Source organism: Ovis aries, chromosome 21 (assembly GCF_016772045.2).
Source record: "Ovis aries strain OAR_USU_Benz2616 breed Rambouillet chromosome 21, ARS-UI_Ramb_v3.0, whole genome shotgun sequence".
Lineage (NCBI taxonomy): Eukaryota > Metazoa > Chordata > Mammalia > Artiodactyla > Bovidae > Ovis > Ovis aries.
This window is the reverse complement of record NC_056074.1, coordinates 38,799,476-38,826,013: the sequence shown is the minus strand read 5'-3', so window position 1 is coordinate 38,826,013 and position 26,538 is coordinate 38,799,476. Positions and strand designations below refer to the sequence as shown.

At 61.5% G+C, this 26,538-nt stretch overlaps 1 protein-coding gene across 5 annotated transcripts in view; it reads left to right on the top strand.

Moving 5' to 3' along the window:
• The window catches only part of MACROD1 (mono-ADP ribosylhydrolase 1), a 154,653-nt gene that overhangs the window by 105,718 nt on the left and 22,397 nt on the right, over positions 1 to 26,538 (top strand). The gene's annotated exons all lie outside the window — the stretch shown is intronic.

Genomic DNA, 26,538 nt, shown 5'->3' with positions numbered 1-26,538 from the left:
TCCATGGCCCTAGCCCTGCCCATGTGATGGACAGGGCTTAAAGGCAGTCTGGCCAGCCCACTGTACAGGGAGGAAATCACCAACCTTGGCCCCCTGGACCAACCTTGGAACTCAAGGACCCTGAGCTCAGAGAGCAGAGTCAAAATTTAGGTCCAGGTCCAAGGCACACAGGGGCGTCAGCTCACAGCCCTCGCCCACACTGAAGCTGCAGGGTGGGGGCTCAGGGCCCCGGACAGATTTAGTCTCCATACAAACAGCTGTTAGCCTGCTCAGCCGACAGTTCTGCCACCGGCCCAGGAGCCAGAAGCGAGGTTCCAGCGAGGGTGCCCTTGCCCAGCAGGGATGAGGCTCCATCAGAGCCAGGCCCCAGGGAGGTCGCTCAGCTCTCACTACCTATGGTGTCAGGCCAAGCTGCCAGAGTCCCCGCCCCCTCCCCAGCTTGAAGTCACTCCCCCATCACCCACGTGGGTGTCCACGGGGCTGTCAGTGCTGGCGTCTTCCCAGAGCTGCTTCACCCGGGGGGCCCAGCCCCTTCCCTTTCCCGACCAGGCACCCACAAGAGGTGAGCTTCTGTCCACATACTCCCGTCCCGGCAGCCCTGGCCCCATGTTACAGATGAGGAAGTTGAGGCCTAGAAAGGAGGCCAGGTGAGCAGATAGAGGAACTCCAACCTGGGACTCTGGAGCTGCACCCACATGCAGGCCTCCACGGGGTCTCCGGCCTCCACGGGGTCTCCTCCCTCCCCAGGTGGGCGCAGTACCTGGGCCCAGACCCCTGAAATGCATGGTGGGGGACATCGGGCTGTCCCAGGCGAGGCTGAGCGAGGAGGGGACATTTAAGGCCACTCACAGCAGGAAGGCCTGGAGGCTGGACAAGACCCAGGCTGTGGGTACGGGAGGTCCAGTTCAAAAATCGGGACAGAGGAGAGTCAGCCTCGGCTCTCAGGGCCCCCTGGTTCCCGCTGTGAGTCAGAACCCTGTCTGAGGCCAGGGACCCTCCTGCACACTGAACCACAGGCCTGCCCTCACTCCCGCCCCAGCAGGTGGCTGGGGTTTGTCCCAGATGATGCAAGTCTGTCCTTCCTGGGTGGGAGTCCTCAGGTGCAGGGCAGGAGGGGGGCTGGACCACTTAGAACCCAGCACGGTTCGGCCGAAAGCCACCTGCTCAGTCTAACAGTTGGGTGACCCCATCAATGTTGTGTGGCCTTCACTGCACCCAGCCCTGGGAGGGGGGACTCTCCTCCCTGGGGACCCCTAGGAGTGGGGGTCACACAGGGCGGGAGTGGGCCCAGACGCATCCACAGCTACACGGTCAGGGAGAAGCGGGCTGGGAGCACCATGTCCTCCCAAGTGCTGCCTGCGACTCTGCCCACGGGGCAGCAGCCACCCCCCGGGCGGCAGACCAGCTACACTCCGTGGGCAGGCAGGGAGAGCACTGGACTCAGAGTCACGTCATGCGACCGCGCCCTGGCCTGGCCTCATGGGAGCTGAGTGTCCTCTGGGACCGCCTGTCTCTCTAGGACTAGGGTCCCTCACAGGCTGGTGTGAGTCCTGGAAGGAGCTAGCAGGGTTGACATGGAGCCCGGCAACTGGCTCCCCTGCGGGGGTCGCCCACGCCTGCCCGAGAGCCTGACTGCCCATCCTTGGGAGCAAGCCCAAGGGAAGAGCAGACGATCGCCCTCACCATTTCACCAGGCCGCTCGTTATGAATATTAATAGCATTAATTATTTCTAATCTGGCATCCAGGCCCAGGCTGGCTGTGAGTGATCCCCAGACCCCCGCCTCCAGGGGAGGCTCAGCCCCCTCCCCAAGGCTGTGGGATCTGAGTCTGGGGCACAATTCCAGGGGCAGCACTGGGGGCAGTGAGGAGAGGCCCAGCCCAGCCCTAGTGACGAAGGGGCCTACAGACAGGATACTGCCTGGGGAGCCCCTAGGAAGGCGCCATGCAGGCTCAGCGCCCATTTCACAGATGGGAAAACTAAGTCAGCTCGGGATGAGAAGGCGGCAGGTTCAGCCGCAGGGGAAGCCCAAATAGATGCCACCTGCCCCTCACCAGCCAGATACCCACACATCTCCCGGAACGGATTTCCTGGGCCCTAAGAGGGGGTGACGGGGCATCCCTCACAAGGGGCTGCAGTGCAGCTCGAGGTCGAGGGCTTGGAACTCTGCGGGGTGGGCAGCGGCTCTTCCTCCGTGCACCGTCTCGGCCGTTCCGGTGCTCGGCAAAAATGCACTTAAGAGCGGGCTCTGGCTCAGGTCCCAGTGCCACCCCAAGAGCTATGTGACGGGCAGCAAATGCCACCTTCACAGAGCCTCAGTTTCTTCATCTCTAAAATGGGGCAAATAACCATCCGCAACCTGTAGGGCTGCACTGAGTCAAGGAGACAGCACACATACACGCCGACCCCAGACGCAGTCTGAACTCTATGAACAGCCTAGCTCTTGTCATTATTACTGTGATTATTATTGTTGTTGTTTTTAATTAACCCACCAGCTTCCATGCCTCCTCCCCAAGCCTGAGTCAGGCCAGGGGCCAGCACCCGCCAAGGCCAGGTCTGGGAAGAGTTCCTGGGTCTGGGCAAGACTGACCACACCCATCCCCGGCTATCCGAGGGTCCAGGGCAGCCCCTTCCCGCAGAGACCCCAGCCTCCTGCAGACAAGAGCCTCTGTCCTGCTGACCCCAGGTCAAGGCAGGGGCACTGTGTTGGCACAAAGGCTGGGTTCTGTCTATGCCTGCGGCGGGGGCAGCTGCCCATGGAGGGCCCTCCCGCCACAATGAGGCCTTTGAGCAGCTACCGGCAAGAGCTGAGCTCTCCTTGAAGGCCCCCGGCTCTCACAAGTCTTGTCTGTCTGTGAGGCCACCGGGCCAGCAGGCAGCTGCCGTGGGGGAGGAGGGCCCATGCCCACCCTGCTGCTGGGCACACCACCTCCCCGGCCTCTTCTCCCCTGGAGGATGCCCGGCCAAGGCTGGCTGCAGCCTGAGAGCCAGCTTGGGCATCGGGGGGATGCAGGGGAGGCCTGGCCCACCTCCCTGCTCTCAATTGACACTTCCAGGCTGGGCACACTGAACACGGGAAAAACCCCGTGCCTCCCACCCCACGCTCTCAGGAAGGCACTGCGGGGCCAGGGCTCAGCCTCCAGGCCTCCCTTCCTCTTAGCCTCAATTTTCCCAGCTATAGAATGGAACTTGCAAGTGCAGTCCCCACCTCCATCCCCAGAGCATCTGTGAGAATCAAATGAGACCCACATTTAAGGCTTCACCCAGCGCCCAGCAGGTACGAGACACAGAGGCAACCCACCTAGTCATGACCATCACAACTCCTACCTGGGACCCAGCTTCAGCCCCAGCTCAGCCTGGGAACCCTGGCCTGGAGACTGAACCTTCCTGAGTCTCTGGTTTCTCTTTTATAAGATGGGCCAATGCCACCCACTCTCAGGGCTGCTGTGAAGGGAAAGCCATTTATCAACCAGCCTCAGGCTCAGGAAGTCTTGCTTGGATGAATTAACGAATCCCAGATTCCACTCCTGAGTTACGTTACAGGGAGGCCTGCCCGGCACTGGGGGATGGGAGGCAGGAAGGGCTGGTTCCTGCAGGCAGTCAGGGGCGGCTTTCCGCAGGAGGTGGCCAGTCACCCAAAGTGGGGATTGAGGGTGGCCTTCTGGACCCAAGGAACAGCTGAAGTGTGAGTTACGTCGTCCACAGGCCTCGTGGGGGAGGGTCTGGAGGACCCTCCCCCAGGCTGGTAGGCTGGGAAGGTCTGAAATGCCAGGCTTTGGTCAATGTTTCAGGACACAAGGAGCCATGGATGATCTCAAAGCCAGTGAGTGACTGGATTGAGTGTGAATTCTTAACTGTCTGGGGGTATCTCTGCCAGAGGGCAGGGATGGGGGGCGTTTAGAGCCAGCTGGTCAACAGTGTGTGAGAAGGGGGCTTGGGGCCAAGCAGAGCTGTCCGGAGCCTGACCCTTTGTGGGTCCTAGTCCCAAAGCCAGCACTGCCCAGGGCTACCCTGATGCGCCCCTGTGGGCGGCCCTGCGCCCTGCCCAGGGGTTGCAGAGCCTGGGTTCAAATCCCGCTCTGCCCTGACTTGGTACGAACGACACTGCCCCTCTGAGCCTCTGTCTCCACGTCTGTGAGGCAGGAAAGGATGTCTGAGCCCCACGGTGGCCCTGGGAACCATTAAGTTCAACACTCAAAGGCGTCAGCGGGAGGGGACCCCTGTTCCCTCCTCTGGGGCACCCTCACCTTGGAAGAGGGGAACCTGGGGACCAAGGGGCACCCGGGTCTCTGTGGGGCCCCGACCAGGAGCAGTAACCGCCAGTGTTCAGATCCCACCTCTGCCTCCCGGGAGCTCTGTGGTCTCGACCCTCCGTGCCTCAGTTTCCTCACGTGTAATAAGACAGTGGACACTCTGCGGCACAGAGATGCTCTGAGGACCACATGAGACGTGCCTGGGGAGCTCTGGGCCTAGAGTGAGGACCCAGTCACTGCTGCTGTTTCCACGTGGTTGAATCCCCTCCCATCCCCCTATAGAGGCCAAGGCCGCTTCCTGTCTTGGGGTGTCCAGGGGTGCAGGGACTTGGGGAATCACACAGTTGATGGCCGCAGGGGTGTGGGGCCCCCAGTCACCCCTCCCAGCAGCCGGCTCCCCCTCCCCTCCCGGGAGACCCCTGGAGCCGTCTCTGGACTCTACGTCCTCAGGACCCAGCCAGGAGGCCATGGCACCCACTCATGCCAAAATCAGGGCAGAAGGTGTTCAGCCGCACCCCAGTCCACACTAAGTCTGGAGCTGAACGACGCTGTCCCGAGTGCCCCCTCTGCCCGTCAGGGCCCCAGAAACACGGCCTGCTCCTCTCCCAGTCTAGGCCACCCGGTCAGCCAGGTCCGGCCGCACCTGGTCCAACAGGTCCCGTCCTCGCCGGGCCAGTGTCCCCCCACCTCCTGAGTTGGAGAGTGGGGCGCCCCTCCTCCAGCTGCCCCTCGAAAAGGGCCTCGCTGCAGAAAGCCGGCTGAGTAAATAATGACATTTCCTCCTCTCTCCTGCACTCTTCGCCCCTTTCCCTTCCACAAATAAATTATCAACATGCCCAGGTCCCGGCGGAGCGGAGCATATCGCTGGGAACAATGAAAAAGCTTTTAATAGGATTCCAGGAGCTGCAGCCACACGCTCGGGGCCCTAATGGAGATTGTTCCATGACCGCAGGCCGCCCGTGCCCGCGCCCCCCGCGCCGCCAGCTCCTCCCGGCCCGGCGGGCAGCAAGGCCCCACGGGCTGCCCACTGACGTCACGGGCAGCGTCTGGCTCCAGAGAAGCCGGAGGAGGGGGCGGCACGTGCCGCCACCCCGCGGGTCCACTGCCAGCGATCAGGCCGACCCCGCGCCCCGGGAGGCCAACCTGGCCAGGAGGGCCCTGCCTGGCCCTCCCCCCCGCAGGGCTCCTGGTACCTCCGCCAGCCTCCCCTGGTCCTCACACCCCACTAGGGTTAAGGGGCAGACTGCGGCTGGACATGGCGGGGCCTCAGGGAGGGCAGATGAATGCAGGGGAGGGCGGCGGCCTAGAGGGGGCTCTGAGCCCAGAGGACACAGCCTAGGAGGGGCCAGGTAGAGAGGGGGGCAGGGAAGATGAACCTCCCTGCCTCAGCTTCCCATCTGAGGGCATCTGTAAGGGCCAAGGGTGCCTTGACGGTTGCCCTTCCTTGGTGTGACCTTGGGTGACTCACTTCAGCCGTGTCTCAGTCTCCCGGGGTAAGATCAGGATAATAATAGCCCACCTCAGAGGCGTGTTGGGGGACAAACCAGTTAATACCGCCGGCTGGGTAGCAAGTGCAGTCTGTGGGCTGCGACCTCTAGGACCACCATCTCCCATATGTGCTGGGGCTAAGGGGTAAGAGGCCCTGTCCTGGCTGTGAGATTTGGTCTAGTCACTTTGTCTGTGCCTCGGTTTTCTGTTTGATAAAACCGGTTGTTGTGATGCCTCAAGGAGTCCTGGCCTAGGGCTTCGCGGCATGCGGCGTAAACAGTAAGCAGTCAGTAAAGGCAGCTGTGATGGGCTCACTGCTGCCCTCCCGGGAGGGATCTAGTTACCAGTACCTGTGCCTGGCCTCCACCCGAGGCCTGGCACACAGGAGGTGCCCAGGAAGTAAATAACCAAGGGGAACCCACCTGACCCCATACCAGGGGACTCACCTGGGCAGACGGTGACATTACAGCCCCACGCTCTGCCTTTTCACAACTGGGCCCTGACCCCTCTCACTCCTACCACCCCCCAACCCTACTGCTTCCTGGAGAACTTGGGGTCTCAGTTCTCCCCAATCCCCCTAGAGGTACCCACATTCCAACCTGCCCCTCATCACAGCTGAGTGGTCTGGGTGCCCTCCTTTCCCCCCATCTATCCACCTGCTACTCACCTGGGCTGCAGACATCAGAGGCCAACCTCTGCCCCGTGAGCCTACCAGCCAAGATGGGCAAGAGGCTAGGTAGTGCAGCCCCCCAACTTCCAGATCCCCCAGCAGGGCCAGCATCCCAGCCCTGAAGCTGGCAGGACCTGACCTATTGCTGAAGTGCAGTAACTGCTGGTTCCTACAGAGCCCATTTTGGACACTGTCACCCTGTATCTTCACACTGACCTGGGGAAGTGCGCTCTGTTGGCCCATTTCACGGGTGTGGAGACTGAGGCACGGAGAAGGGAAGTGAGGTGTCCAGGGGTACCCAGCCGATAAGTAACAGGTAGGATTGGAACCCAGGTCACCAGCCTCCAGAGCCAGGGCACTTTCACTCTACAGTCCCGCTGCCTCCTGGTGGATCCTGACTTCCACCTGGCCTTGGACAAGGCATTTCTCCACTCTGTGCCTCAGCCTCCCTAGGCACAGTGGGAAGAAAATGAGCCAGGCAGAGCAGGGGTGTGGTACCGCCCAGCCCCCTCAACAGCCAAGTCTAGAGGTGTCTCAGGGCTCAGAGTCCCAGCGCCATGATGCTCTTGGGTCCTTTGGGACCTAGTGGTCCAACCCCATGATCAACAGTAGTGGGGAAACTGAGGCATACAGAGAGGCCTAGGCTCTGGCTGGGGGTTGGGGAGTAGGGGAATGTGTGTGGTCTGCCTCCCTGAGACAGGTGGGCAGTCTCTAGCAGGTACAGTCTCCATAAGGAGGGGAACGGCTTCCGAGACCATTGCCACCCTCTCTCTGCTGGGAACCGTCTCTCTGTTCACTGGCCAGCCCTGCCCAGGGGGCCAGCAGGTGGCCCCACCGAGTGCCATGCCAGCCTGTGTGCTCGGCTCCCTCCTGGGGTCAGAGGTCAGGCTGCAAGGCTGACAGTCTCCAGGCCTCGTCAGCTGGGGAGGGCCTGTGGAGGGGCTGTCACCCCCGCTTCTCTCTTTTGCATCCACCCCCCTCCCCCAGAGAGCTGTCGCTGCTGTTCAGTCACTAAGTCTCGTCCCACTCTTTGTGACCGCATGGACTGCAGCACCCCAGGCTTCCCTGTCCTTCACCATCTCCCGGAGCTTGCTCAAACTCATGTCCATTGAGTCAGTGACGCCATCCAACCGTCTCATCCTCTGTCGTTCCCTTCTCTTCCTGCTCTCAATCTTTCCCAGCATCAGGGTCTTTCCTAGAGTCAGCTCTTTGCATCAGGTAGCCAAAGTATTCGAACTTCAGCTTCAACATCAGTCCTTCCAATGAGTATTCAGGGTTGATTTCCTTTAGGATCAACTGGTTTGATCTCCTTGTAGTCCAAGAGACTCTCAAGAGTCTTCTCCAGTGCAACAGTTCGAAAGCATCAATTCTTCGGCACTCAGCCTTCTTTACGGTCCAACTCTCACATCCATACGTGACTCCCAAGGCCCAGAGAAAGCACAGGCCGCTCTGTCTACATGGGCAAGAGGAACAGGGGCTGCACAGGAGGAGGCCCTGGGCGGGCTGGGTGGCAGCCACTCAAGGCTTTTCTTAGCAGAGGGGTCTTGGGTGGGGTGGGGGCGGCTGTGGGGTTCATTCCGAGATCCCGGCTCAGCCTGGCTCAGGCCACAGGTTAAGAGGGACGGGTGTGAGCCTTGTGTGCAGGAGTGTGAGTGTGTGTGGATGTCCTTTCTCCTGTCCTGGCCTGACTCTGCCATGACTGGGACTCTGCATAACTCATCCGTGGTAGGCTCCGGGCCTGGCCTGCCCTGGGCAGCCTCTCTGAGCCTCCCTACCCCCACTGAACCTAAGCCCCCTACTCAGGGCAGGGACAGCCCAGCCCAGCCTAGGAGCCCAGTGGGCCTGCCAGGAGCCAGATTCCCTGAGCCGGAACCAGGTCCCTCCAGTCTGACCACAGCAGAGCGTGTTTTAAATCCAGCTCATCCCAGGAAAGCCAGGGGGCAGCTCCTTCGAGGGCTTGTGAGAACATCCTTGACCCAGGGCCCAGGGGGGTAAGCCCTCGAGGGGCAGCTCAGTCCAGTGGATTTCATCCCCAGGAGGTCCAGCTGGCAGGTTGGACCTTCCGCTGCCACCACACCAGCTCCCAAGGCATTTCAGCCACAGCTTCATCTTTCACTCACCCATTCATCCACCTGCACCACACTGCACACCTACTGTGTGCCGCGCCCCCCTGCCAGGACTGGGGATGCACCAGTGAGCAAGACAGACAGACATAACCCCCACCCGCAGGCATCCCAGCCACACAGGGCCTCCATCCCAATCCCTGGTCCCCAGCGCCCACCACCCAGCCCCAGCCCAGCTGGGCATTCCCCACCCGGAGCGGCCTGTGCGCCAGCACCCCCAGGGTCCTCTGAAAACTCAGCTCTCCTCTCTGTTCCACCAGGCAGCCCTTGGCAGCCCGCCCCCAGGAGAAGCCCATCCTGGCGCCAGCGCCCAGCAGCGTTTGTCGTTTGTCGGGACTTGTTCCCGCAGCCCTTCCCAGGCAGGCGTCGCTGGAGGTGGAGGCTGGAGGGGTGACGGGCCGACGAGAGCGATTTGCTTCTGTAGATAAATGCCGACGCCTGTCCTCTCCGCCCGAACTCAGTCCCCCTTTCCTCGCTCGCGCGCTCTCTCTGTTTTTTTTTTTTTTTTTTTTACAGTTTGCTAAAGCTGTTGTAATCTGGTGCCAACGATTAATTCAGGCAGAGGGAGGGAACGGGAGCAAAATGAAGCTGCCACAGAGCTGCTTCTCAAGAGCCGTGCAGATGGGAGCGGCCAGGACCAGCGTCTCCGTCACCCCACTTTTAATCTCAGTTTTAATTAAGTACAAAGCCGTCCCCCAAAGGCTCAGCCGCTGCCTCCCTGCTAGCGAGCCCCCACCCCCGCCCCAACCCTGTACACAGAGCCTGCACACTGGGCCAGTCTGCCCTCCGGAAGCCTGGGTCTGGTGCTCTGCCTGGGAGGCAGTGTCCCCTAGTGGTTAGCTGAGCTGCATACAGCTGGGGCCTGGAGCCTCCAGGAAGCCCCACCTATGCTCCCCTCTTCCCCAGCCCCACTCTGAGGGATGTTCCGAGCCAGGGGAGGAGACACCCTTCATCACTAGCAGTCCTCAGTCTACACCGGGGTCCGCGACCCCCATCAGAAACAAGCCCAGAAATTCCCCTCCTGGCCCATCAGAGACTGCCCCCGCAGGTGGACACACAGCTCTCTCGGGAACAGGGGACCACCCTGCGCCCAGGAAGCCCACCCTTCCAGGGGCTCCTCGCCCAGGAGGACTAGGCAGCCAGTTGTTTTCAAGGCTGGCCCAGGAGTCCTGAGAGATGGAGATGGACCGGTCAGCAGGACTCAGGGAGACAGGACCCAGGCTCCCAACAGACCCAGAGGCTGCCCCCCACCCGCAGGCTCCTCACACCTGCACACATGGCCCCTTCTGCGGGCTCTGTCCTCCAGGCCCCTTCCTCCTGCCCCTTCTCCTCACCGACTCCTGTTCCACCCTCACCCCCTTGGCTGAAGCACCCGCTCCACTCATCCCAGGCCCCAGCAGGCTCCCCGGCCACCTCCACCTCTCAGGGCTGCCTTCAGCACGCCCAAGGCTCCGAGGTGGGAGAGGAAGCATCCGATCTCGGTCTGACCCCCATTCCCAGCTGTAGCTCCCTGAGGGTAAGACTTGTAGCAGCTCTGGTTTCCCTCTCCCCAAGCCTCCCCCCACCCCCCGGAGCCCAGCCCGGAGCCTGGCCACAACTGGTGCTCAGCACGGAATGAATGAACGGATGAATGGGCAGGAATGGAGGGAAGGAGGAAGGGAGAGAAAGACAGGAGAGCCAGGGGTCCCGTGTGAGCCAGCCCCCCCACCGCCACAGCAGTGTCTATGCCCACCCCCCAGGTCCCCGCCATCCTCACATCCCCACCTTCGCTGGGTGGGAGGCCGCATGTGCAAGGCCACCGTGGGAGACTCAAACCCCAGGGCTGCACTGGATCCATCAAACAGCTTCCACGAGGCAAGGCGAGGCCCCCAAATGCTGACATCATCCGCAGAGCCGCTGACCCCAGGGAGCGGCTGGGCTCTGGGGGCCGCAGGCGGGCGGTGGTAAACAGACATCCACCCGCCGCTCAGGCAGACAGGCCTGCACAGACACGGCCCTCTCTGCTCCGGCTGATGTTGCGGGGTGCCAGGCTGACTGGGGTCGCATGGCATGGCAGGAGCACCCTGGGGTCACATGGTCCGTTCACCTGTCTTTTCCTCTGGCCGTCTGTCCCCCTCCCTCCTGGCCTTCTTGGGGTGACTGCCTCGGGGCAGAGGACAGAATACAGCTGCCTCGTGCCTGGTACAAGCCGGAGCAGGCCTGAACTTTGTCTCGGGGAGAACAACCCAGGTGCTGGGGAGGGGAACCCCCAAACCCACACATCAAAGGCAGCAAGCAGGCCCAAGGCCCACGCCAGCCCCACCCTTCCAGAGCCCTTGAGGCCCCTCTGGGTGGTGAGCACCCTGGGGCAACCCTCCACTGCAGGCATTTGGGACCTCAGCCATGCCCACACACCCCTATACCCCTCCTGGTCCAAACCCTCACAGCCTATATGCCCCATCCCATGAGGGCTCGGAGACGAAAACCCCTCAGCCTCACCCCTTAGCTCCTGGACGCTCCCACTGGCACTGGCGCTGCCAGCCCCCAGCCCACTGAGATGAGATCCCACCCAGAATGGACTTTGCTGGCTGGGGTGGGAGGACCCAGGGCAGTCCTTCCTGCTCCTCCAAGGCCTGAAGAAGCTGAAAGCCCTCAGCCCAGTGTGAGCCAGGGGTGGGGACCCCAGGGCGCACCACCCCGCTAGGCGTAAACTCTGCTAAATGCTTCAGATGCATCATCTCACGAGGGGTTCCCCTATGGAGGGTACTGCTCTTGTCCCACTTTACACATGAGGATATCGGGGCCCAGTGAGATACAGTCACTTGCCTGAGGTCAGCAGGCCAGGTGGAGAACCCTCCTCAGGAACCACAACCCTCCCCGAGGACCCTGGGAGCAGAAGAGTGGGCCCCGCCGAACCCCCGCAATAGCCCCAGACAGGCCCCACCTCTGAGACGAGGCCGTTGCTCAGCCCTGACTCCGGGGCAGCCTGGCTGGCTGGGGAGCTGGCGGCCAGCAGGTCCCCAGTTGCCAGAGGGCACGTGGTGGGGCCATCCCCCTCTCGGCGCAGGGCCTTCACCCACTCCCTGGCACTCCTGAGCCTCCTGCCCCTTCCCAGCACTGCCTCCCTGCCCGCTGCCTCTGTCCCACCTGACTGGGCAGAGGTGGCTGTGCCCAGCCGGCCTCAGGGGCCTCATCCCCCTCCCCCGACACCAGGGCAGCCGCTTCTTGACACCTGCTGCTGCGCTGGGCCTCGGCAGGCAGTCAGCCGGTTCTGGGCCTGCCTCTCTGTCCCCTGACACCTGCCGTGTGAGGTCCCCCTGGAGCGCCCATCCATCTCTCAGCTGACATGGAAGCTGGTACACACACGCCCTGCCGTCCCACTCTCAGGGTGCCCACCCATTCTCCCAGGGTGGGGGAGCCGCTATATCCCCCTGTGCAGGCAAGGACACGGGTCGCCAGAGGGGCAGGCCCAGGGCCACCCCTGGGTGATGGGCTCAGCCACCAGCCCTCAGTCTGCACAGAGCGGAGTCTCGCAGGCCAGTGACCTGCACGCAGAGCCCTGGCAGCAGGTAATGCAATGGGGTGGCAGCTCCCATCGCCTCCTTAGAGCCCAGCTGAGGGGACCTCCCAGGAGCTGAAGAGGAGGAGGTGCCGGCGGGGGTGGGGGACACACACGCCAACACTGTCTACCATCACCCCGCCGCCTTTGGGGAATCTGACCCCCTTGGCCATCCAAGGCCTCTGCAGGTGCCCGGAGCCCTTGGGGACCCCTTCAACCCTGGAGCAAGACATCTGTCCACCTCGCCCTACGATGTAATGCATCCTGTCCCTCCCTGCTCCCCCAAGCTCAGCCTCAGGGCTGAATACACCCAGCAAGGCAAAGTGAGATTCAGAGAAGCAGGGACTTTCAGCCAGTAAGTGGAAGAGCAAAGGCCCGCAGGCCGGGGTTTAGGGGAACTCCTGCAGGCTCCAGCCGCCCCGGGGTACGCCTGCCTTAAACTCATGGCCGGGGAGACTTTTTACAGAAGTGTCCAGCCCCAGCTGCCTGTGAGATCACGGAGTCAGGGGCGCACACATAACCCCCTCCCCCCACCACCCCCCCACACACTCTCTGCCCTCCTCTCTCCTGCTCTCAGCCCGCAGCTGACCCCTCAGCCAGGATATGACAGCTTCCTTCTGCCCCTCACCCGTACCAGGGCCTCCTCTCTGCCTGCTTAGTACCCTCTCCTGGGCAGGGACCCTGGCTGGCAGCTCAGACCATTTCCATTTAAACCTCCGAGGAAGCCCTGCACAGTTGCCCACGGAGTCGGCTCCAGCTGACAGGTGATGTTTGCGCCTCTCCTCCTGGGGCTGGCAGGAAGACATGCTGTTGGCTTTCACTCCAGAAATCGGAGCCCGGAGCCCCTGAGCGTGGCCACCTTGCCCATGGCTGCTGAGCAGAGAGGGACATGCCCCAGCCCACCTTCCTCTGCCAGTGGCATCCTGCATTCTACCGGCTCCGTGTGCCCACACAGGCAGCCTGCTCCCCAGCTCCTAAGCTCACCTGGGGAGGGAAATCGGAGAGACTGGTTCCTGTTGTCCCTGAGGATGCAGGGACCAGACTAGGGCAGGGTAGGACCCAGCTGCCCTCACCTCTGCCCCCAGCCCAGGCTTCATTTATTCACATCAGCGCTCTGGCTTGAGCCACAAGGGCCTCACACAGCCTAGCTGGGCTGTGTTTGAAGCCACACACGCCCCAGAGAGCCTCAGAGCCCTCCGGGGCGCCGGGAAGCCTGGGGCAGCTCCCTGATGTCAACCATACCACAACTTTCTCCTCCTCGGGGAGCTCTGATCAGCCAGCGCTCACTGTAGCTGGGCAACGACACTCCCCAACCTTCCGGCCCTGAGCCTCCAGTCCCCGGGAGGAGAGGCGGGCCCCCGGCCTCTGGCTTGGGGGTGGGGGCACCGGCCGCCCCCGGCCTCCAGCCCGGAGGTCCCATCCTTCCAGCCGCCAGGTGCACCGCCCTGGTCCCCTGCCCCGAGCAAGGCTGACAGTCCACCGCGCGCTCGGGGAGGGAAGTTGGAGGCTGCTTAAGCCCCCCTTGAAGTCGTTTTAAAAATAAAACCTCGCTCCAGCCGTGACTCACGAGGCTGGTGGGGACCGGAGCGAGGCGCCGGGGCCGGCAAGCTGCCTCTCTTTGCGCGCCCCAAGCCCTTCGGCTCGGAGAGCCGGCACCGTCCAGCTCAGCTGGGGACCCTCGCGGGCAGGGCCGTCTCCCTGGGGGCGCAGCGAGGGCTCGGGTTGGGGCTCCCGCTGAGCCCCCGCCCTTTCCAGCCTCTGCTGGAGAGTGGAGCCTCCGGCCGCGCACCCCGCGCCTCCCCGCGGCGGAGCCAGCGCCATGGGTCCTCAGCTGTCGACTCGGGTTGGGGGGACCCCCTCCCCAAATCCCAAAGGCTGCACGGTCCCCGCGGCCGGGCAAAGCCGGGCAGCGGGATCCTGCAGCGCCTCCCTGCACTCGCCCTCCCCGCCCCGCTGGCCCCGGCGCCCCGTCCGGCACGCGCGGACCCCGGCCCCCGCCCCGGACATCCATCCTTACCTGCGCAGCGGCCGGGGAGGCGGGTCTCCTCGGGAAACTTTGCGGCGACGGCTGGAGCCTCAGGGGTTATTCCAAGGAGCGGGCGGAAACTGGAGCCGGAGGGCGCCCAGGGGCGCCCGGGAAAGGAGCCCCCGGCGCGCGGCGGGGCGCGGTGGCGGGCCCAGGGCGGGGGGCGCGCGGCGGCGCATCTGCCCGGCTCCGGCGCCCGGCGGAGCCGCGGGGGGCGTGCGCGGGGCGGGGTGGGGGTGCGCCCGGCGGCCGGGGTGGGTGCGCTCGGCCGGGCGAGGGCTAGCAGCGGTGCTTGCGCGAGCGGAGGCGGCGGCGGCGGCGAGCAGGGCGCGGGGAACCAGGCTGTGCGGCGGCGGCGGCGGCGGGGGCCGTGCGTGCAGGCGCGGAGCGGGGCGGGAGGGGCGGGCGGGGAGGAGGCGACGGGGGCGGGGGCGCCGCGCTGCGCACTGGCCGGCGGGACCTGGAGCGGGAGGCTGCGCCGCCGCGCGGGGACTCGGGCCCAACCCCGGAGACTCGGCCTCCGCGTCCCCCTCCTCCTGCCCTCGGCTAAAATGGATGGGGAGGTTGGGGTGTCGGTCCCCAGTGGAGGGGGGGAGGCTGAGGAGGGAGGCTCCCAGAGCCAGCCTCCAGCGCGGGGGGTGAGGGGGCGGGGAGAGAGAATCGGGTTCTCGCTCACGTGCGCCTCCCCTTACACCCCTCCTCTCTGCACTCATTCATTCATCCTTCCAACCAACCATCCATTCATTCATTCACAAACAGCTACCCGTCATCTACTGTGCGTGCCAAGGTAACCCCTTCCTCCCTGCCTGGCGCCCCTTCCCCCTCGCTTGCTTCCCTCTCTTTGCTCTGCCAAGCTGCCTGAGCGGGCAGGGCCCCCAGCCCAGCCTTGCCCCTCACCAGCTGACTGTGACCTTGAGTCAGTTACTTAACCTCTCCAAATCTCAGTGTCCCCTGTTGTAAAAATGGGAGCGTGAACAGCCTACCTCCAAGGGTTAACAGGAAGGTTGGAGGAGTAGGAAGGTGCCCAGGGCGGTGCCTGGCACACACGAGGGACTTAGGAAGTGTCTGCACCTGTTGTGTGGGGTCTAGTGTGAGGGTGGGGGTGGACCAGACCCCCCCTCCTCTGAGCCTGGAAAGTCCCTGTGTTCTTGGCCTTCTCTGGGACACTAAGGAGGACCCCCTCCGTCTGTCCGTGCCTCCCCTGGCCAGACCTTGTCACCAAGCTCAGTCATCTGGTCCCGCAACCCTTCCTCCTGGAGGGCTGTTCTGAGCAAGTCCTTAACCTCTTCCTGGAGCCCCACCACCTCCACGTGGGCCCCACAGCTTGCCGGTCCATGCCCAGAATCCCCAGTCTGGCTGGGACCCCTTCCGCCAGGTCCATCCCGGCCCCTTAGCGCAGCCTACCCTGTGCTTTGCTGTCCTTCGGTGCCTGGCCAGCCGCCTCCCTGGGACATCTCCCTGGCTTCTCCCTGGGAGCAGGTTGCTGTCAGGGATGCTGGCGCCTGTCTCTCCCACGTCCTGTGCTCCCCCACCCGTCTCGCCACCCCCCAGCCCAGAGCCAGCCCCTCTCTCTTTATCCCTCTGCCCGGGGCCCTCTTTCCTTTCCCTCCCTATTTATCCCCTATCTCCCTTTCTCCCTTCCTCTGCTTTATACTCAATTCACCAAACAGCTATTTCTTTCCTCCCAATTTTTATTTATTGTCCAAACAGCATTATCCCAACAATAAAGGAAAGAAAAAGAGCCCACAACGCCACCACCCTGTGGCGTCAACAGCCTCGGTTCCTCCATCAGCCTCAGTCAGCCGCTGTTCCCTTCCAGGCTTGTCCACGCACTGTCGGCTGTAATTTTTACAGAGCCATGGTTTCCGTTCCTCCGTTCCCTTCCAGGCTTGTCCACACACTGTCGGCTGTAATTTTTACAGAGCTATGGTTTCCGTTCCGCCTCCCCAGACCCCCAGATGGACGTGGGGGCCCTGGGGCTCTGTCTTCCCTCTGTCGTGGCACTTAACAGGTTGCTCAAGAATTATGTCTGTCTCCCTCCTCCTCTAAACTGAATCCCTTGAAAGAGGGACCCCTTTCTGTCCCTCCCACCCCCATGCCAAGCACAGGGCTGACACAGAGCAGGCACTCAGAACCTCAGAGTGGAGTGGATGGTATGGATATAGCTCTTTTTTCCCTTTTTTAAATATTTACTTATTTGGCCGCGCCGGGGCTTAGTTGCAGCACGTGGGATCTTTCCTCTTCACTCCAGTGTGGGGGAGCTTTTACTTGCGACATGCAGTACCTTTTAGTTGTGGCGTGTGGGATCTAGTTCCCTGACCAGGGGTCGAACCCCAGACCCCCTGCAATGGGAGTCTTAGCCACTGGACCCCCAGGGAAGTCCCTGTAATAGGGTAATGGCTGCATGACAGTCCATCAAGCTGATGTTCCCAGTAGTGACATACAGTTCAGGGAACGTGGAAGTCCACTGTGCCGGCTGTTTTTGGGTACCCAGAACCAAAGGGAATCAGGCCCTGCTTGACTCCGCCCTGGCAAAGCTGGAAATCCAGCAGCGGGGTGGACACCTCAATAGTCACAGCTTAGCAGGATCTTCCTGAAACAGATGTTGTCACCACGTGACCCCAGGACACAGGGGCCAAATCAACTGCAACGTCAGGGACAGCTTTCCAGGGGAGGTGGCCCTTGAGCTGGTCTTGGAGGGTCAGGAGGAATGTTCTGGGCAGACCCCAGAAGCTCATTTCAGCTTGTTGTCAGGGCATGAAAGAGCCTGGGGTTTGGCGGTCTGGCATTCTTGGTTGGAGTTGAGGGGTCACGGTCAAGGGGGCCCATGGTGGAAGATGAGGTGACTGATGTCATCCAGGCCAGGTGTCCATATAGGGCCTTGGACAAGTCTGGAGAGTCTGGCCTTTGTCTCAGAAGGGGCAGGGTGCCAGAGAGTGTGGGTACAGCAGAGGCGCTGTTGGCCGTGAGGTTCAGAAAGATCACTCGTTCATTCAGCACACACCTGCTGAGTTGAGCCCCTGGGTGCTGCGGGGCTCCCCAAGGGGCATGGGCTGCTGGGACCCCGGCCCAGGAGGACTGAGCTGGTCTTCGAGCCAGGCACTCACAGAGATGCTGTCTGCACGAGGCAGCTCGGATCACACAGGGACAGTTTCAGCCTTGGGCTCACCAAAGCCCCGGCTCCCCAGGCCCCAGGGCGACAGTAACCCAGGCGGTGTCTGGCACCCAGGTGCAGTGGGTCCTACTGCCGGGCAGCCGGGGTCACGCTGGCCCTGCCTCCCGCCGCCTGCCTGCCCTCTCGGGAGTTCTCAGATGTGGACTCTGCTCACCCCACCACCGCTTACCCGCTGCTGACCCTGGCCCTCCACCAGCCTCCCTGTCCCTTATCTCAGCGGGGTCACCACGCCCCTCCCGAGGCTGCCGCGACAGTGACGAGGCCCCGAGAGGGAGGTGCCTTGTGTGCTGTGAGGTGCAGCAACGGCGCAGCCCATCCTGCTGACTCGTCGACAGGCGAGGTTGTGCCGCTCTCGGCCCTGCCGAGGCTTGCTCTGGGCTGGGCTGGGGGCAGCAGGAAGCTACCTGACCCATGAGAAGGGTAGGGTCTGCCCCGCTGGATGGTCAGTGGGCATCGCCAGGGACCCCTCGTCCTCAGGCTCGGTGCTGGGTGTCCAGCAACGAAGCCCCCTGAGGGAGTGGTCAGGCGTCAGCACCCATAAAAAGGCTGAACTATTGTTCAGAGGGCATGACCTTGGGCCAGCTGCCCAAAAGTCAGAGGCTTAGCCTGACCCCCAGACCCCAGCTTAGACATCGCCTCCAGGGAGGGTAGACCTCCAGCTCCTCACCTGGAGCCAGAGAGCCTCCCGGTGGCCCCACCTGTGGGTTCTTGGTCTTGGAGATCACTGTCCTCCGAGACCCCAGGGTGCCCTGCCTCTGGGGGCACGTGATGGGGCGTGGGGGCGAGCCTCCACCACACACCTGGCCATCCCGGACTGTGGTCTCCTGGTGACACCCAGGTGTCACCGGTTACAGTTCCGTGAATCACGGGCATGGAGCCTGCAGATAGGCTGGCGGTGCATACCTGGCTGGGCACACCAGTTCTCACCAGAAAGTCGGAGCAACTTCTCTGATCCAACTCCTAGCCCCACCACGCCGTCCCTTCCGTTCCGCCTCTGCGCACTAAACCTCGGCATCCCGCACAGCACAGAGGGCTGGGGCCCAGGACGGGTGGGGGTTGGGCCCCAGGGCAGAATTTCAGGGGCAACAAGGCCCCAGCTCAGGAGGAAGTCCCAGAGAGGGTGCTCCAGGGAGCGGGCACAGCAGGGGCAAAGTTAGGTCGGACAAAGCCAGCAACTCCCGAGGACAGGTGCTGGGGGCCGTCGGGAAGGGTGGGCAGGGCAGCCTGTGGCCGGGCTGGGAGCCCACCCGCTCCAGCTGCTCTCTGCCACTGGGTGCAGTCTTGTGCACAGCACTGAATCGGGTCCCGCCACCCTGCCCTCTCCCACCTCTCTGGACCAAGTCAGCTCCTCCTGACCCCTCAGCCCAGGGCTTGACCATCCCGTCCTTTGAGAGGCCTTCCGGAACCCATTTTCCCCAATGAGGTCACTTGCTCTCTCTTCCCCCTTGTCTTCCCCTTGGAAGTGCGTAGCTCAGTCTATATATTTTTTTTATAATTTTAGGTATGTATTTATGGCTGTCCTGGGTCTTCTTTGCTGCAGGCGGGCTTTCTCTAGTGGAGGTGAGCGGGAACTGCTCCTCCTTGTGTGCAGGCTTCTCACTGCGTGGCTTCTCCTGTTGCAGAGGCAGGCTCTAGGGCACGCGGGCTCAGCAGGTGCAGCTCGCGGGCTCAGCAGGTGCGGCTCCAGACTAGAGCACAGGCTCAGTGGTGGCGCTCGGGGTTAGTTGCTCCGGGGCATGTGGGATCTTCCTGGACCAGAGATGGAACTCGTGTCCCCTGCTCTGGCAGGCGGATTCTTTACCACCATCCAAGCCGCCCAGAAAGCCCCGTTTTGTGTGATTTGTGTGACCCTGTTTCTCATCTCCGGGACCAAACTTCCACATCTCTGAGATCGGGGCGTGGCCGGCAGTGCGTTTTCTTCCCCAGTTATGCGTGAAGCTTTGGTGAGACTCAGGCCTGCTGGAGCCCATGTTTGTGGTGTGTTTTGTTAGTGTCTGTCCCTCCCAGTAGACTTGTGCCCTTGAGGGCACATGCTGGGCCTCTTGTGGTCCCTGCGTGTCCCCAGCACCTGCTGCAGCACCAGGCACCCGGGGAGAGGTCAGGCGCTGCTGAAACAGCCCTGCAGGCACCCGAGACCGAGCTGCCCAAAGCCAGCTGTGATTCCTCAAAATGCCCTGAGATGATGGCCCCAGGGGCTCAGAGGAGAGCCACACACTTTTGGGAGTATGGCAGGTGGGGTCCTGGAGTGTGTGTATGGGTGGGGGTGATGGGGGGTGAAGGATGGAGATCCGGACTGACAGCTACCACTCAAGCCCCTGGTGAGTGGGGAGAAAGACGCCAAACGGCAGAGGCAGGACCGTACCACCCCCGGGCCCGGGGTTCCCTGCCAGCCCACGCTCCCTGGCCCTGGCTGGACTGAGGCTCCTGTCTCTGATGGGCCCTCCTGTCCCTCCTCGTCCCCCCACAAATGACATCATCACCACCCCATTTCCCCACCTCCTCCAGGCACCTGGGGCTGCCTCTTGCTCCTCCCTACCCCCCTCACTCCTGAGCCCTTGTTCCCAGCAAAAGCAGTGCTCCTGATGACAACTCAAGCATTTCTCGACTCTGGCTATCGTGCACCTGTTACACACATCCCAAGTCAGGTTCAGGAAGGGAGACGTGAGCTGTGTCTTAAGAGGACAGCCTGAGTGGAGGGGTCAGCCCGTGCCGAGGCCCAGAGGGCGGGGAGCAGCAGCTGGTGGGCAGAGGGCTGTGGGACCTGGGAGACAGAGGAGAGGCTCGAAGTACAGGCCTGATCAGGAAGGAAGTTGGAGGGAGGAAAAGAGAGGGCACGTACCCAGATGTCAGGGAGCCAGGAAGCAGGGTCCCCCGACTGCCCAAGGCGGGAGAAGTGGAGGGCAGGGTGGAGGATGGTGGGGGGTGGAAAATTCGAGGTTTCAAGACTGGAGGCTCAGAGACCTGCTAGAGCCCCACCTCCACAGACAACCCCTCCACCTCACTGCCACCTCTTCTCAACCCCCTGCAAACGCTACCTCTTCTCAACCCCCCGCAGACCTTCAGGGCTCAAAATCCTCCCCACCTCCTCCCGCTCCCACGCCTGCCCCAGTTTGCTGCCTCGGTCTCCACCACCACCCAGGGGCTCTTGAGGCCCAGTGCCCCGAGTAGGCCACCTCCCCAGGGGACTCAATTCCTGGGCCTTTCCCCTTGGGTCCTTTCTGTTCCCCCAACAAGCTCCAATACCCCAGGGCAGCTGAAGCCATTGAGGCTGGGGGTGGAGCCGTGGGTATATGCAGGTGGGGTGTCCTGAGCCGGGGTCCCCAGCCCGAGTCCTGGTGGAGCAGAGCTGTGGTCCAGGGCCGGGGTTGGGTGGGGTCACTCAAGGCACCCCAATCTGCCTAGCACAGGGGCAGCCAGGCCTGGCAGGTTCTGAGCTAAGTAATCCTCTGCGATGGGGCACTGGGAGGACCCAGAGAGGAGGGGGCACAGGAGAAGGGGGAGGGTCCCGGTGATGGTGGGGGATGGGGTTGCCCAGCAACCACTAGATGAGGAGGGATCCTTAAAGAGCTGAGCGGAAAGGCTGGGCCTCGGAGGGGCTGAAGCACCGCCTCGCATACCAATGGCTGCCAGGAGTGCGGCTCCAGCTGGGAGGCCTGGGAGCAGGGGCGCCCAGCCCAGGGCCACCTGAAGCCGCTGGGCTGGAATCAGGCTGGGGTCCTGTCTGGTCCCCACAGGACACAACATGGGAGGGGCCAGAAGGCCGCCGTGAGACCCTCAGGGAGAGGGCACCCTGAGCTTCCGGACCCCGGGGCCTGGGACAGGAGAGAACTGGAGCTTCTCAGCCCCACCTCTGGCCCTCCCGACAAAGGAGCACTTAGGTGAGTGACCTCTTGTCCAGTGGCTCAGTGGTAAAGAGCAATGCAGGAGCCGCAGGGGACACAAGTTCGATCCCTGGGTTGGGAAGATCCCCTGGATCCCCCTCCTGGAGGAGGGCATGGCAACCCACTCCAGTAGTCTTGCCTGGAAAATCCCATGGACAGAGGAGCCTGGTGGGGCTACAGTCCGTGGGGCGCAAAGGGCCAGACTCTACTGAAGCAACTGGGCATGCAGGAACGAGAGTGACCTCGTCCTGGCCGAGTGACCTTGAATGAGCCACCTCCCCAGCCTTGTGCGCTGAGAGCCCCTGACGGGACTGCCCGGAGGAGGCAGCCAGATAAGGCTGGGTCTGGTGGGTGGAGTTTCTATGCAGGTCCTTCCTGGTGTCTGACTTAGGTTCCCTGCACCTCACACAGGCTTGCCGCCTTTCCTCAGTCTTTATCGGGAAGAAGGATGTCTGTTTGGTTTCAGTACCACACCTCATATTCCAAAAGCAACAATGAGGCTGAGATTCAGCCATGCGATCTTCCAGCTCCTTTCCTATTAGGGCCTCGGCTTCCCCGTCCATACGCAGAGGGGCTGGACTAGCTCGAGGGGGCCTTGCCAGGACCTCTACCCGCTTCTCGGCATCCTGGGGAGAGCTCCCTCCCAGCTTCCTGCAGTGGTGGGTGGTGGAAGGTGGGGGCCGGGCATCGCAGAGGCCAGAACCCCGCCGTTCCCTCACACCAGGGTGCTCCTTCCATCGACTGGGTTGTGCCACATTTGGAGCGAATCTCATGCCCTAGTTGGTCCCTGTGGATTTGGCATCACCTCTCATCCTGGCCCTCCATCAGCCCATCCTCGGCCACCACCGTCCCCCCAGCCCCCACCTCCAGGTCCCCTCCCTTCAGTAGGTTCCCCCTCAGCTCTGACAAGCCGCCTTCCCCGCCCCGTTTTATTTATTTATTTCTTTATGGCTATGCTGGGCCTTCCTTGCCGCTCAGGCCCTTCTCTCGTGGCGAGCAGGGCCTGGCCTGCAGTGGCAGCGGCGGGCTTCTCGCTGTAGTGGCTGCTCTGGGTGGAGCACAGGCTCTCGGGCGCTTGGGCGCCAGTAGCTGCCGCTCGTGGGCTCCGCAGTTGTGGCGCACGCGCTTAGTGCTCCACGGCATGTGGGATCTCTCCGGACCAGGGATCGACCCGTGTCTCCTGCTTTGCAAGTGGATTTTCTACCCATGAGCCACCAGGGAGGCCCCGGAGCTGCTTCCTAAAGTGCTAGCCTGACCCTGACGGAGAAGGCAATGGCACCCCACTGCAGTACTCTTGCTTGGAAAATCCCATGGGCGGAGGAGCCTGGTGGGCTGCAGTCCGTGGGGTCGCTAAGAGTCCGACATGACTGAGCAACTTCACTTTCACTTTTCACTTTCATGCACTGGAGAAGGAAATGGCAACCCACTCCAGTGTTCTTGCCTGGAGAATCCCAGGGACGGGGGAGCCTGGTAGGCTGCCGTCTATGGGGTCGCACAGAGTCGGACACGACTGAAGCGACTTAGCAGCAGCAGCAGCAGCAGCAGCAGCCTGACCCTGATGCTCCCTCACTCTAGCACCCTCCTTGGCTCCCCACGGCCATGGGAGAAGGTTCAAGGCCCCACGGTCCTGGCTGCCCCTCTGCCCTCAACTCAGCATGACTCTCCTCTGGACATTCCAACCAGATGGGGCTGCATCAACACCTGTTGAATGAATGAATGACACGGAGAGCAGATCTTCGGTGCCAGCCATGCTGGCCTCCAGGACGCAGGAATGACCTAGGCAGACCAGGCCCTCTTACAGGCTGCCATGCTGGTAAGCGAAGTCGCTCAGTCGTGTCTGACTCTTTGCGACCCCATGGACTGTAGCCCACCAGGCTCCTCCATCCATGGAATTTTCTAGGCAAGAGTACTGGAGTGGGTTGCCATTTCCTTCTCCAGGGGATCTTCCCGACTCGGGGATCGAACCAGGGTCTCTTGCATTGCAGGCAGATGCTTTACCATCTGAGCCACCATGCTGGTAATGAACCAGCAAATAAATGAGAGGATGGGATCACTCCAGAACCATGCCGTGTCTTCCTGAGGAACTAAGGGTAATAAGAGGAACAGGGCGGGAGGCACTTCAGGGGGAGGCCTTTCAGAAGAGGCAACGTTTTCACCGAAGACCTGGAAGATGAGCAGGAGCCAGTTTGGAAAAAGCTGGACAGAGAGTGTGCCAGGCAGAGGCGGGGCAGTACGTGCAAAGGTCCTGAGGCAGGAGAGAGCCAGATCTATCCGAGGAAGAGAAAGAAGTCCAGGAGACCAGAGAGAATGGAGCATGGGCTGCAGCCATGCATTTGTGGAGCAGAATATAGATTTTATTCTAAGTTTAATAGCAAGCTATTTGAGAGTTTCAAGCAGGGAAGTGACATGATCTAATTTATATTTTAAAACGATCATCTGAACAATTGCTTTGGAGAACAATTTGGCAGTAACTAGTCGAGTTAAAAGATGTTCATATACCACAACCCAGCAGTCCCGTTCCCAGGCATACAGGAAATAAATTCTGGACCTGGGCTCATGGCCGTGTGCAAGATGCTACTTTGGCTGGGTTTGCAAGAGAGAAAGTAAGCACGTTTGATGGTCGGTGGGAGGACAGGTGGATAAGCGTGGGACTGTCCCAGCCTGGAATATTACACCCCAGTGGAAGCAGAGAGACCAGAGCAGCCCGGGCCTGCCGGAGGAGCCACCCAAGCCTCGCTGTGAAGGGTAGCAGCCCATCCCAGGAGCTCTGCTTTCCAAGACATGAGGACCTGGGTAATAGCCTGTTGAGGGACGTACAGAGTAAAACTCTAAAGAGAAATGCATGGAGGGCTTCCCTGGTGGCTCAGTGGTAAAGAGTCTGCCTACCAACGTAGGAAATGCTGGTTCCATCCCTGGTCTGGGAAGACCTCATGGGGAGCAACTAAGCCGGTGACCACAACTACTGAGCCTGCGCTCTGGAGCCCGGCCCAAGGGCTGCACCTAGAGCTCATGTTCCGAACCGAGAGAAGCCCTGCAGCGAGGAGCCAGCGCAATAACTTTTTTACATTGTTAGAAAGAAAGTAGTATAGTAGTAATGGTAGTCTCCCAGTCATCTCCGACTCTTTGCGACCCCACAAACTGTAGCCCGCCAGGCTCCTCTGTCCATGGGATTCTCCAGGCAAGAATACTGGAGTGGGTTGCCATTCCCTTCCCCAGAGGATCTTCCTGACCCAGGGATCGAACCCGGGTCTCCTGCATTGCAGGCAGATTCTCTGCCATCTGAGCTACAGGGAAGATGTTACAAAGAAAACACATGCCAAATTCAGAGTGGTGGGTTCTTCTGCCGGGGAGGGAGGGTGGGCTTCATTTCTATGACATTATATTTGTTGGGCTGTTGGGGTCGAGGGACCGTGTGTGTGTGTGTGTGTGTGTGCACGCGTGCACACGTGCTGCTTTCATCAGTAGAAAAGGAGCGCCCGTTGCTGGACAGGATGGAGGGGCACTGTCTGCTGGACAGGGCCAGCACCGGAGCGGTCCCGGTGGGAGGAGACGGTGGCCGGACCTCATGGGGAAATTGGCAGCGCAACCACCGACCTGCCCAGGTGTTCAGAACCAGCAGTCTTTCCTCCTCCCAATCCGTGGTTAGTTTTCTGCTCAATTAGCCCCCGGTTCTCAGGCTCCTCTGTCCATGGGATTCTCCAGGCAAGAATACTGGAGTGGGTAGCCGTTCCCATCTCCAGGGGATCTTGCTGAGCCAGGGATCCAAGCCGGGTCTCCTGCATTGCAGGCAGATTCTTTACCGTCTGAGCCGTCAGGGAAGCCCCAACTTTTCTTCCCCTTTTTCTGGAAAAAAAGTGAAGCTCAGAGAGGGCAAGGGGCTGCTTGAGACCACCCAGCAAGCTGGGGGCAGAGGAACCTGTGACCCTCCCTTAGGGGCAGTGGGCCTCTCTGGCCAAGAGGGACTGAGCAGGAAGTCAAGGCTGCCTTCAGGACCCACCGACGGCGCCCCGGGCGCAGTGGACAAGCGGCCTCTCAGGCCCCTCCCCCAGAACATATTCCCCTCATTGTCCAGTCCCTCCCGACTCTGCGGGGCTCCCCTGGGCCCCAGCCCCTCGTTCCTGCACAGCTGGAGACTGCGCCGCCCAGCTGGCTGGGGCCCAAGTCATCTCTTGTAATTGGGTTTCAGGGCTGCTCGTGGTTATGCTAATGGTGGGATGCTGGGACCCCTGGCTCCTGGGGGCAGGGAGGCCCAGGCTGCAGCCAGGGCCCCACAGCGCTGCCGACTCAGCACTGCCTTAGAAATCAGTCTGCCTGATTCAAAGCCTGGCTTCCTTGCACGAATCATGTTAACCTCTCTGAACATCTATTTCCTCATCTGTTAAGTGAGAAAAATAATAGTACCCACTCATTAGGCTCTCCAGGGAGGGAAGGGTAAAATGAAAGAATCCGCTGGAAATGCTTGGCCCAGCGCCTAGCACAAAGAATTTGCTCGATAAATGTGTTATTAAGTATTTTTTATTTTTGTTTAACGTCTAAAATTTCCTCCAGGAACATGTGAACAGGGGCTAGCCGAATCTGTGTGATGAGCTAATGGGTGACTCACTTTTCTTTTGCTTTTTTTGTATATTATCCAACTGGGGGCAATGAACACAATTTCTTGAATTTCTTGCAACACAAAATGCCAATAAGTGGAAGGTGTCTGGGTAGATTGGAGAGTGGGTGTTGAGGGTGGGTGGGGTCCAAGGGCTTGGGATCTGGCTTGGGGGCCCCTGGCTTGGGACGCTAGGTTTTCAGGGGCAGAGTCCAGGCAGGAGGGGATGAGGAGGGGCCTAGAACCACAGCAGGAACCACAGCCAGGTCACCTGCTCTGAGCCTCAGTGGCTGACTGGGTGGCTTTTGTAGGGAAAGACATGGGGCTGGGATGCCTGGGGTAGACCAGGGAGCGGCCTGCAGATTTGGGCTGGGCATGGGTGAACGGGGAGGCCCATCTGAGGTTCAAGATAGCAGAGGAATGAGAGCCTGGCCCAGGGCCAGTGGGAAGGAGGAAGCTGAGGGGGGAGATTTCAGAAGTGGGGCCCAGCTGCTCTCTCCAATGAGAGAAAAGCTCACACAGCAATGAAGACCCAGCACAGCTGAAAATTCCCAACAGATTTAGGGAATCTCAGGGCTCTGTTCAGAGAACAGGGAGTGAGAGGCTCGATCCTGGAGGCAAGCAAGCTGAGTCTGGCTGAGCAGCATGCTGAAAGGGCCAGGCTCCAGAGTCAGAGCAATGGGATTGGAATTCTATCTCCACCACCCTCAGTGAGTGGCCTCAGACCAGACACTTACCTGAGCCTCAGTCTCCCCGTCTGTAAAATGGAGCTGTGGGTCCAGCCAGTCCCCACG